The sequence below is a fragment of the Erigeron canadensis genome, chromosome 9, assembly GCF_010389155.1.
Source record: "Erigeron canadensis isolate Cc75 chromosome 9, C_canadensis_v1, whole genome shotgun sequence".
NCBI lineage: Eukaryota > Viridiplantae > Streptophyta > Magnoliopsida > Asterales > Asteraceae > Erigeron > Erigeron canadensis.
Window position 1 is genome coordinate 10,671,944 of NC_057769.1, and position 10,685 is coordinate 10,682,628.

Consider the following 10,685-nt stretch of genomic DNA (forward strand, 5'->3'; position numbering starts at 1 on the left):
CAATAATTTTGAGACTGACTATAATAGTAAGTTGAATAGTTATATTGAGTCTCATCAAGTGATAGCGACCATGAAGACAAAGACCTCCACAAAACCTAACTGAAAAGCAAATATTTTAGGGGATATAATGCCTAACCCTACGTTGGTTGGGGATGTTGCTTTAGTCGAACATCTATGCCATGAGAAGACAGTTTTCATATGACCAAAGTCACCAGATTACAATTTATGATCAAAATCGTGAGAAGTATATGAGATACAATGCTATGTTGCTCGATAAGCAATAGAGGAAGACATTAATTAAGACGGTTCCCATGTCACTTACACTCTCAGGACAAATAATTCCAAACTTTATGTGTAAAATTATGGATACACCTGTGCATGTTGATTTTTCTGATGAAATAACTATTGCCCCTAGGCTTGTTGATAGTGTAGTATGGATGTTGAATGAGTGAGTGTATAGAGTTATATTTCTGTCTGTATACACATTTCACTGTCATGGCCTGTTTCATATGTTATATATTATATACAAATATAAGGCTAAATTTGTGAGAACTCCTGGTCCCATGTAACATCTAGGTACTCAGACTGTACACTACATATAATGCATGTCCGGTTAAGCACCTTCAAACATGGAGCACACGTTATATTTTCTCCACTTGCTTTTAGCAAGATTTAAACTGTGACCTTACAATTTTCATTTTGTGTACCTACCCATGTAATCACATTGTAACGGCACCAGTTGATCCATGATAAATCTGTATCATATATTATATACAATGTCATACTCAATTTGCATAATAATTGTATGTTTATACGAGATTGTATAAAAAATGAAACCGGCCAATAAAATTAAATTTGCCAATACACAAAGAAATTAAAACTTTGTATCCTTATTCAACAATATCTATGATTTTTAACACCACACAATAACAAGCCTAAGCCACCAATCTTTTCATCTGAAAATTAACATGCACAGGTTTATCCATAATATTACACCTATAATGTTGTATATTCGTCTTCAAGTATAAGCAAGGTTGTAAAAGTCGCTGATTCAAACCAATTTTATCGAAATCGGCTCAAGAATCAGCTGTGTACGGATTCGATTTAGCCGGATTGTCCTCCAAAATCGATCAACGACGGTCAATGGCTCAAAAACGATCATAATTTAACCAAATCAATCATGATCCGACCAAATCGTTACTAGTTTTGTTGTTTCCGCCCAAAACGATCGGAGGTGCCCCACAATGGTCAGACTTGTCGGTGATGTCCTGACTAATCAAAAGAGAAAAAGGAAAGAAATGAAAGACATGAGAATAGGTTAGGGTTCACCATCTTTATCTTTATATATGTTTTAACATGTTCACTTTTTACCATTTAAGTTTCATTAATAGCTCAACAACCCTATCCTTATACCAACTTTATATTTGATCACTAATATTTCTAATTTCATATACATATAATTTCACAATTTTTTTAATATGTTAAAATTCAATCTGATTTCTCGCAATCCAAATCTGAATATTTAAAAAATCCCCACCCCCACCCCCACACGCAATCCGATTTGAAGTCACAAGCTTCCCAACTGGAGTATAAGTGATATAGGAACCACCTTAATTGACTTCTTCCTTTCCTCCTTGTCGACGAATGTATCATTGTATCTTATACATTTCTCACAATCTTGATAAAAAGTTATAATTTGGTGACTTTGCTAAGAAGCTACCCAATGCCAGGGACTCATCCCTCAAGAACTAGTCACTGTCAGCGCCACATCAGCAAAAAAACATTTCAAGGACTAATCCCCCAAAAAATATACCCAATACACTCATCCCTCAGGCACTAGTTTTGGAGCCACTAATTATTTAATTCTACCCTTTTTTTAAATTTTATACTTTTAACTCTTCAAAATTATAACAAACTAAAATATACACAAATAAAAAACACTTCATTAAAAATAAAAACATTATACAATTTATTAAAAAAAAGCACACAAAAAAAACATTAAAATACTTAATATAAAAAAAAACACACATAAAAAATTAAAAACATTACAATACTTTATTGCGGGAGGCGCCATATATGCTCCGTAAGATAATGACGAAGAGCATGATGCACATATCAATCTCGAAGCTCTTTGCCGGTTCGTTGGTGAAGTGTCATCCTTTCCTCGAACATACACTCAGGTAAGACGATTGGATCGTTGTCTTCTCCATCCTCGAGTGAGCTTATGGCGTAACCCGCGTCTTCGACCTTCATGTTATGCAATATAACACACGCGTACATTGTTCGAGTTATCCGATTCACGCTTTTTGATCTTGCTGGTTAAGTTAGAATGTGCCAAGATGTTTGAAGCCCTCCAAAGGCACGCTCGACATCTTTTTGGACACTTTCTTGATACTTTTTAAATTTCTCCCGCTTCTTATCTTGAGGGCATGAATACGACTTTATAAAAGTCGACCATTCCGGATAAATGCCGTCGGCGAGATAGTAACCTTTTTTTGTGGTGGGTGCCATTAACAGTGAACGAACTATCAGGCGCATGATCTTTCATGATTTCCCTAAAATAAATTAAATTTCAAGACATAAAAATATGAACAATTTAGAGATATGCAATAAACTAAATTGAAACTTACCTAAATAAAGGGGACTAGTTGAGGACATTTATATCGTTGTTCGAACCAGCTGTGCCGAAAAAAGCATGCTAAATCCACCTATCGTACGAAGCTACTGCTTCAAGCATGATGGTTGGATGACCGTGATCACCACGTGTAAATTGACCTTGCCACACCCTGGGACAATTTTTCCAAGGCCAGTGCATGCAATCAATGCTACCAAGTATGCCCGGGAAACCATGAAGCTCTTCATGTGAAGCATACAAGCGTTGTATGTCTTCCGGTGTTGGTCTGCGCAAGTACTCATACCTGTGAAATTCAAACACACATTTGAAGTAATAGTCTAGAAAACATCTGCTTATTTCTTCACCCATATGTATATACTCGTCAAGCGAGTCGGATTGTAGCCATACGCCAACTGATGTATGGAGCATGCACACTTTTGGATTGTACTGAAACCAACCCTTCCTCGACCATCAACCTGCTTGTCTTGCATTCTTTGAAAATGCAAGGGCACAAGACCCATATGTCGAGATGGGTATGATTTTATATCGTTCACAATGCGCATAAACATAGGTCTCGACATACGAAATCGTCGCCTAAAGCTCTTCAATGAATACTTTGGGTTTTCGTTAAAATAAGCTTCCATTAGCGCCGCGCTGTTGAGCACCATGTCGATCTCTCTCGATGGGCATACGGGGTATGAATGGTCTTGACGATTCACCTTTTTCAAGTAAATCAATGCAATCGTCCATGATGCTCATAAGCTCATCATCGTCATCATCATTAGGAAACAACAACGGTCTCGTGTACGTTGGTACACTCGAAAGAAACATGTTGTTCATGATGATTTGTGTATACAAAAGTGTATTTTTGTATAATATATCTGAATATATAAAAGAGTGGTGTGCTATAGTGGTTCAATTGAAGTTTATATATAGCCATTTTGAAAAACTAGGCGTTAAGGATTAAAAGTGACACTTTTTGGAACCTATTTTGGTCAAAACGGCCATTAAGGGACCTGTTTTGCCAACTTTTCAAGCTTAAAGTGGTTTGTCTTCTTCTTGAAATATATCTGTTAGATTTAAAAATAAAACCAAGAAAACAAAACCCCGCTCCTCTCTCGTCCCTCTAGGAACGAGTCACACGAACCAGGGACGAGTCCCACCGAGTCCTCGAAGGCGAACGAGCGCAAGGACGAGGATATTGGGCACCTCTAACATATCCATGAAAACTTCACTTTTCAAAGTAGGTTTTAGTGAGGTCTTGGTCTTCATGGTCTCTATCACTCACTACTTGATGAGACTCTTCATGGTTGATGTGCATCAATTGCAGGATCATTGCATCAATGTAGTTTTATAACGTTTCCTACAAGGATTCACCATCTTGCTACTAGCAAAAACCAAACAATTTCATTATAAATCCATATATCAAATTACAAATTAAATGTTTTGTAATAACACAAAGCTAATGGTTTTTTCTTGTAATAACACAAGCTAAACAAAGCAATATTCCTTTGATACAAATTAAAGGTACTAATGCCCTTATGTTTCATTTCACTCATGATTAACTAAGCTAGCGTCTTCCCTATGATTTATTGTGAATCCTTTTCTTAAAATGGCACATAAAACTTTGTTTAGCTATAGTTTGTTTTCTTACCCAACGAGGGTATAAGTGCATTGTAATGACCTTGAGGAAAACAACTCATTCGTTCCATTTCTACTAATTAATCATTTTGTTCATCTAAAGCCTCAAACACAATGATTGACTTATTAGTTTATTTAATAATAGATTCTTTATCAAACCCTTTTAAGGTTGAAAGGAGAGGTGATGGCAGGAGGGTATGAAAAAAACAGTAAATGCCCAAAAATACTGGATTGAGATCTAATAAAAAAGCATCTTAAGTAGAGAAGAGAGAAGATTCGTTTTTGATTTTTTTAGCTTGTTCTTTTGAACTTTCTTTTTTTTTTCATTTTCTTTTTAATTAACTAATTCCATATAAAAATTTAAAAAATATTTTTTTTCAAAGGGCGTAGCCGTAAGTTATAGGCGAAACCTCTCAGTCTATGGCGGAGCCATGATGGCTAAGGGCGAATCCCGTTAGGTCGATCAACCCCTATGACCTATCACCTTTTATGACCTATCACTCTCATCAATTACCCACTATTAATATCCTTAAGGGTGAAACCCGTACCGTACCCTTACATGTATAAATCACTAACTCGGGTTACAATTTTTTTTTATATATATATAGTTTGAGTTAATTAAAGAAAGAATGAAAAAAGTGAAAAAAATTCAAAAAAACAAGCTAAAATTTTTTTTATAAAAAAAGACCTTCTCTTCTTTTTCCTTAAGAACCTTCTCTCTAAATCTCTATCACAATAATAATAAATGACCAAAAATACAACAATTACAATTACAATTAGAATAACATTTGTTTCGTTGATATATATATACTTTCACCATTTTTTTATACATGTTTCCTACAATACGTAAACTATTGAGCTACGGTTTGTGAATTACGACCATTTAAAATAACTCTTTTTTTTTTTTTTCCCCGAAGTTGCTGCCCGCGAAATTCTAGATCGAAGAGTTTTTATATACAATTTGATCCGCTTAAGACAAATTTTGTTGAGAAGTCTCAGATATCTTCAAAAATAGTTTAATTTGACCTCGTCAAATTTCGACTTATGGTTTGTCTGCTACAACTTGTGCTAAACAGCCCCGTTTCAATAAATGTTGTCCTAAATTCGTTTTATACAAAAGCACCTTCAATTCAATAGATCATATCCGTTACCAACACTATCACTCTATCACAAGTTATACTCGTATCTGTTTTGAACAATATTTTTAGCATCAAACTTCTTTATTTCTATATCAAAACACAATCACTTTAGTTTAGCTAATCAACTAGTATAATCTTTGATATACTATATATTAGTCTAATGGATTTGCTGAAGACTACTTTATCCCTTGATCTTTATATTTGCGCCCTGTACACTATAGTATGCATTTGTACTTACGAGTTACTTGGGTATTCGATTTGTTATTTTACAATGAGTAAGTGAGTAACATGATAACATTATAAGTTGGTGGATGGTTATATAAGTACCTACCTACACTTAAGTGTAAACTTACATACTAATTTTATAATTCGAATTTATGGGACACAAATATTTATTTATTAAACATAAAGTATTAAAATATAAATATACTAAATTAAACCCAGATGTTGTCCGGTAAATAAAAAAATATCAAGACAACTACAGTATTATTTATAGTTTATGATATTATAAAAACTATCAAATTACGACTGATGCAAATAATAAAATTATAATTTATGAGTATATCATATATGTCAAGTATGTTAAGATATGATTAATTATACGTAATATTAAGTTATAACAAATTTATATGTGAGAGTAATAATAATATTAATAATATTGATAATAATAATAATAACTAAATTAAAAACAATAAAACACTTATAATAAAAAAAATTATAAAAAACATTTAAAAAATAAAAATAATGTAATATAAATACATAAAAAAAAATAGAAAAGAAAGTAATAACTAAGCAAAATATTACATGACAATTATATTATTTAACCATTACTCATTGCTAACTTAAGAAGGGGATTCTCTAAAGTTGATTTTAACTTGATTAATCAAGTTGGAAACATCTTGGCCCTTGTATTGAAATCAAATATCAAAATTTAAATATGGACTTTAAATCTTCATCCTTAATTTTAATTAAAGACCAAGATTTGGCTAACATGGCCAACTTTAGGAATCTTTTCCCGTTAACTTATCAATGATTACCATTAAGATTTGATAAGTTGAAATATATATTAATATTAAATTTAAATGGAAAAACATAAGAATTTGACACATATACAAAATGTTGATTTGTTAAAATTAGAGGTAGTCACATAAAACCTAACATATTTTTTCTTAGTTATAGATAGATTGATAGATCGATTAGTAAGTGTTAGTATGTTAGTATGAGTAATAAATTTGAAAATCTAAATTAAATAATCAAAAGTTTAAAAAATATATAATGAAATTTTGAGTTCTGAAATATGTCTTTAACATAAATCTTTATACTATTAATTAAATATATATATATATATATATATATATATATATATATATATATATATTTGTGAGGTTAAACTTTAATGACTAAAACTAACTACCGAGGAACGAAAATCGAATACGTTAACTATCTTGTCTACTTATATATCTTATGTTATCTTATTGAGTATATTTAGGTAAGATCTCAAATTTTGATAATTTAATAATTTAATTTAATAATAATTTAAAAATGACATGAAAAGGTACTAAATATTTAAAAAAATTACAACTAAACAAAATGCATATATATCATGTAAAGAAAGATGTCACCTGGAATTTTACCTATCATTTTTTATCAATGAGGATTCCATACCTTATATTCACTTTTTCTTTTGAAGTTTGGCAAAATAAAGGTATAGACATTTCACTGCCGATTTTGTATTGCTAGAACCAAATTAAAAGTCATATTCTTCTGTCATAATAAATCAAAGACGTTTCCGCAAAAGAAAATCATGTGTTTGGAAAAACAAATTCGACATTTATCTAATCTCCTTTTCTAACAACGATCATGGTACCCGCGCAATGCAGCGACGATGATAATAACAATGATGTAGTGGTGTCGACGGATGGTGGGGGCCGCAACCATTGGTGACAGTCGATGCGTCAAGTGGTGTAGGTATTTGATATAAAAATATTTGATTTAAAATAGTCATGGATATCTTTTAAAAGATAATGTAATGATTGCTTAACTTTTTAACATGATGTATAATTTGTGTATAATAGTATAGATGAGGAGGTAAAATGTATACCATTTAACTTTTACTCAAATATAAATATGCTGTTATTTTTATAAAAAAAAATTCCAAAGAGAAGGATTATTTATGTGCGGTCAATGTTTTAAATACCTGTAAATACCGGCCTGTATTACTGGTATCGAAAGGTCTTCCGGTATTTTAAACCCGGTATTTTTTCGGTATTTTTGCTATTCAATACCTGTCGGTATTTTTCGGTATTTTCAAAAAAAAAAAAATTGATTTTTTTATAAAACTATGTTTATGATAGTTTAATGAAATTTTTTTATGTGTACTTTAAACTTATTATTTTGTTATGACATATGTATTTAGTATTACTTTTTTAGAGAATTATAATTGTATTTTAACAAGCTTTGTACGATTTTTATACAAAAAGTAAAATAAATTAAATATAGTCATGACATCCAGTATTTTCGGTAACAGAGGCGGAGCTAGAGGGACTAGCGTTATTATTTTGTTATGACATATGTATTTAGTATTACTTTTTTAGAGAATTATAATTGTATTTTAACAAGCTTTGTACGATTTTTATACAAAAAGTAAAATAAATTAAATATAGTCATGACATCCAGTATTTTCGGTAACAGAGGCGGAGCTAGAGGGACTAGCGGGTGCTCACCCCCCCCCCCCCCCCCCCCCGCCCAACGACCAAGTTTTTTGCCGGAAGTTCAGGTGACAACGGAGAGAATGGGGGCTAGTAGTTTCCAAGCTACCCTTAACTTGTAACCAACCTTTTTTAAATTAAATACTTTAGGTCTTTTGGAACGCGAATGAGATCCAACAGAAGTAAACGAATTTTTGTGTTGTTTACCTTTTGCAGGTGTACAAAACATAAAGAAGAAGATGACTGCTTTTTGATTTATAGATAGAGTATTTTATAACAATTTTCATTTTAGCCCCTAAATTATTATAAACTCTTTATGCACTCTTATTCTTGTAAAATTGGATTTCTATTGCATTTCCTTTGTCGCGAACTGAACTGATTTTATTGTAGTATTCGATTAGAAAATTTTGTTTATTAATTCTTATTTAGGTTGTAACAAATTTATTGGAATATATTTTCTTTGAGTATTCAAAAAGACATAAACGTAATTTTATTTATGGCTATACAAAAACTTATAAAAAGAGTCAAATTATCTTTTGGGTATTAATAAGAGTTAACTATGATATTTGATCTTCTGTCTTATAAAGAAAATTTGTGAGTTCTATTGCATGGTATTTATGTCATAGGATTGACTCATAAATAAGTCGCTAGCTTGATCGATGATGTTATAAATCCCTACGTTATTTGCATACAAAATTTTGATATAGACATTTTCTAGCTATCTCGGATTCTCGCTCTGGACATCAAATAGGCCGGGACTGAACTTGTATCTATAGTTACCCAACCCCGTCAATCGAAGATCCTGGCTCCGCCTCTGTCCGGTAATACGGATAACACCGGTAATACCGAAAAAATTTTCCACATCGGTATGACTAAAATACCGGTTATTAAAACATTGTTGTGGGGGTGTGGCAAAGTAAGATTCCATTTATTTCTATGCATTGTCCTTATCTTTTGTTTTTGTATCATCAATGGAGGAAATGAACGATACTTGCATAGTTGCAGCTTCGATATATAAATTTTATTCTATTTTCCTCTGAAGTTTTTAAAGAGAGGAAAGTTCGAGGAAGTTTCTACAGCTTGAAAGTACAACCGTCCTAAAAATAAAAAACGTACTAATGAAAGTCAGAATCATATTTTAAACAATGTTTGGCTGATTTTGTCTTAGAAGTGGACAAATATATATAATCATTTTTGTAACAAACAATCTAACATCATACACCACCAAACAAATATATGACTTGTACTGTATTCAACTTGTGATTTATTACAATTTTGAACAACTTTATTGATTCTTTTTTATATGTCGTAACTCGTAAGGTTATTGTAAATGACAAATACATAGAACTATAGATCACATGCTTTTATTTAACTTTCCGATCAGCCTTTCTAAGTTAACGATAAGACTTTCTTAATATCAGATCATGTTTCCACCACTACATATATGAAATTTTAGAAGAGATCCTCCTGAATATAACTTTGAATATTTTTGTTCGAAAAAGCTAGCTAGAGTAACATTACATAAGAAGATGGAGCTAATGACGACTAATTTGAGCTCTGATCTTTTGTAGTTACATCCTAAGGGTTGTGACTTGTGACGCATGGGTATATCCGATTTCGGTAAGTCCAGTAGTTTGAGGCTTTTTGGTAGCTTGATGCGACGCATCCTAGAAGTATGCGACTTATATCTTGGTCATAGCCATCCAACGGTGTAACGTGATTGTTGTTTAAGATTTTATGTGATTTATAATAAATAAATTGGTCCTTATTTCTAAGGGCGTTACATGTAGATGATGGCATATGTGATTTATAATTAATAAATGGGTCATAGCAAAAGATGTTTTTCGAGTTGGAAATTACCATATTTAATATGGAAAGGCATATTCAATTGCTGTTCATCAGTGGACAGTGATGACCCCAATGATTAAAGCATGGAGAATGATATATATCTATAATAATTATTTACCATTTACAACAATTTATGTTTTACGCGGTTGTAAACTGTGCAGCAAAACATGTACATTTGTAGTAAATGACTAATAATTGTTATAGATATATCACTTCCCTTAAAGTATATATCTATCGAATTTAAATGTCTCTAACTTCTAGCGAATTTAAATGTATAAACGAATTCTTTTGAAATTAATAACTACTGTTATAAAAATAAACTAGATCATATCTCGTGTAATACACGAGTAGACATTGGACATATATAACTTATAAAACAATAACGTCTTGTGATACTATATATTGACAAATTGTAATTAAAAGGTGTTGAAAAACAATAATGTTACATTTGCTTACATATAATGAAATGATTTGAAGTATATAAAGAAAAATAATTGGCACGGTATTGATTAAAAAAAAACAGATTTTAATTATTAATTTTTCATATATCTAATCTTCATATGTAACAAACATAGGGGCTTCAAATTTAATGAATCATTATGAAAATGGTGAAAAAACAAAGGATCGTAAGTTTTTAAGCTTGTAATTATATTAACTTGTCTATCAATAGCTTTATTTGCATTCAGAAGTTTCCATGAAACAAAAAAAATGAATAATTATTTAAATATATATAGA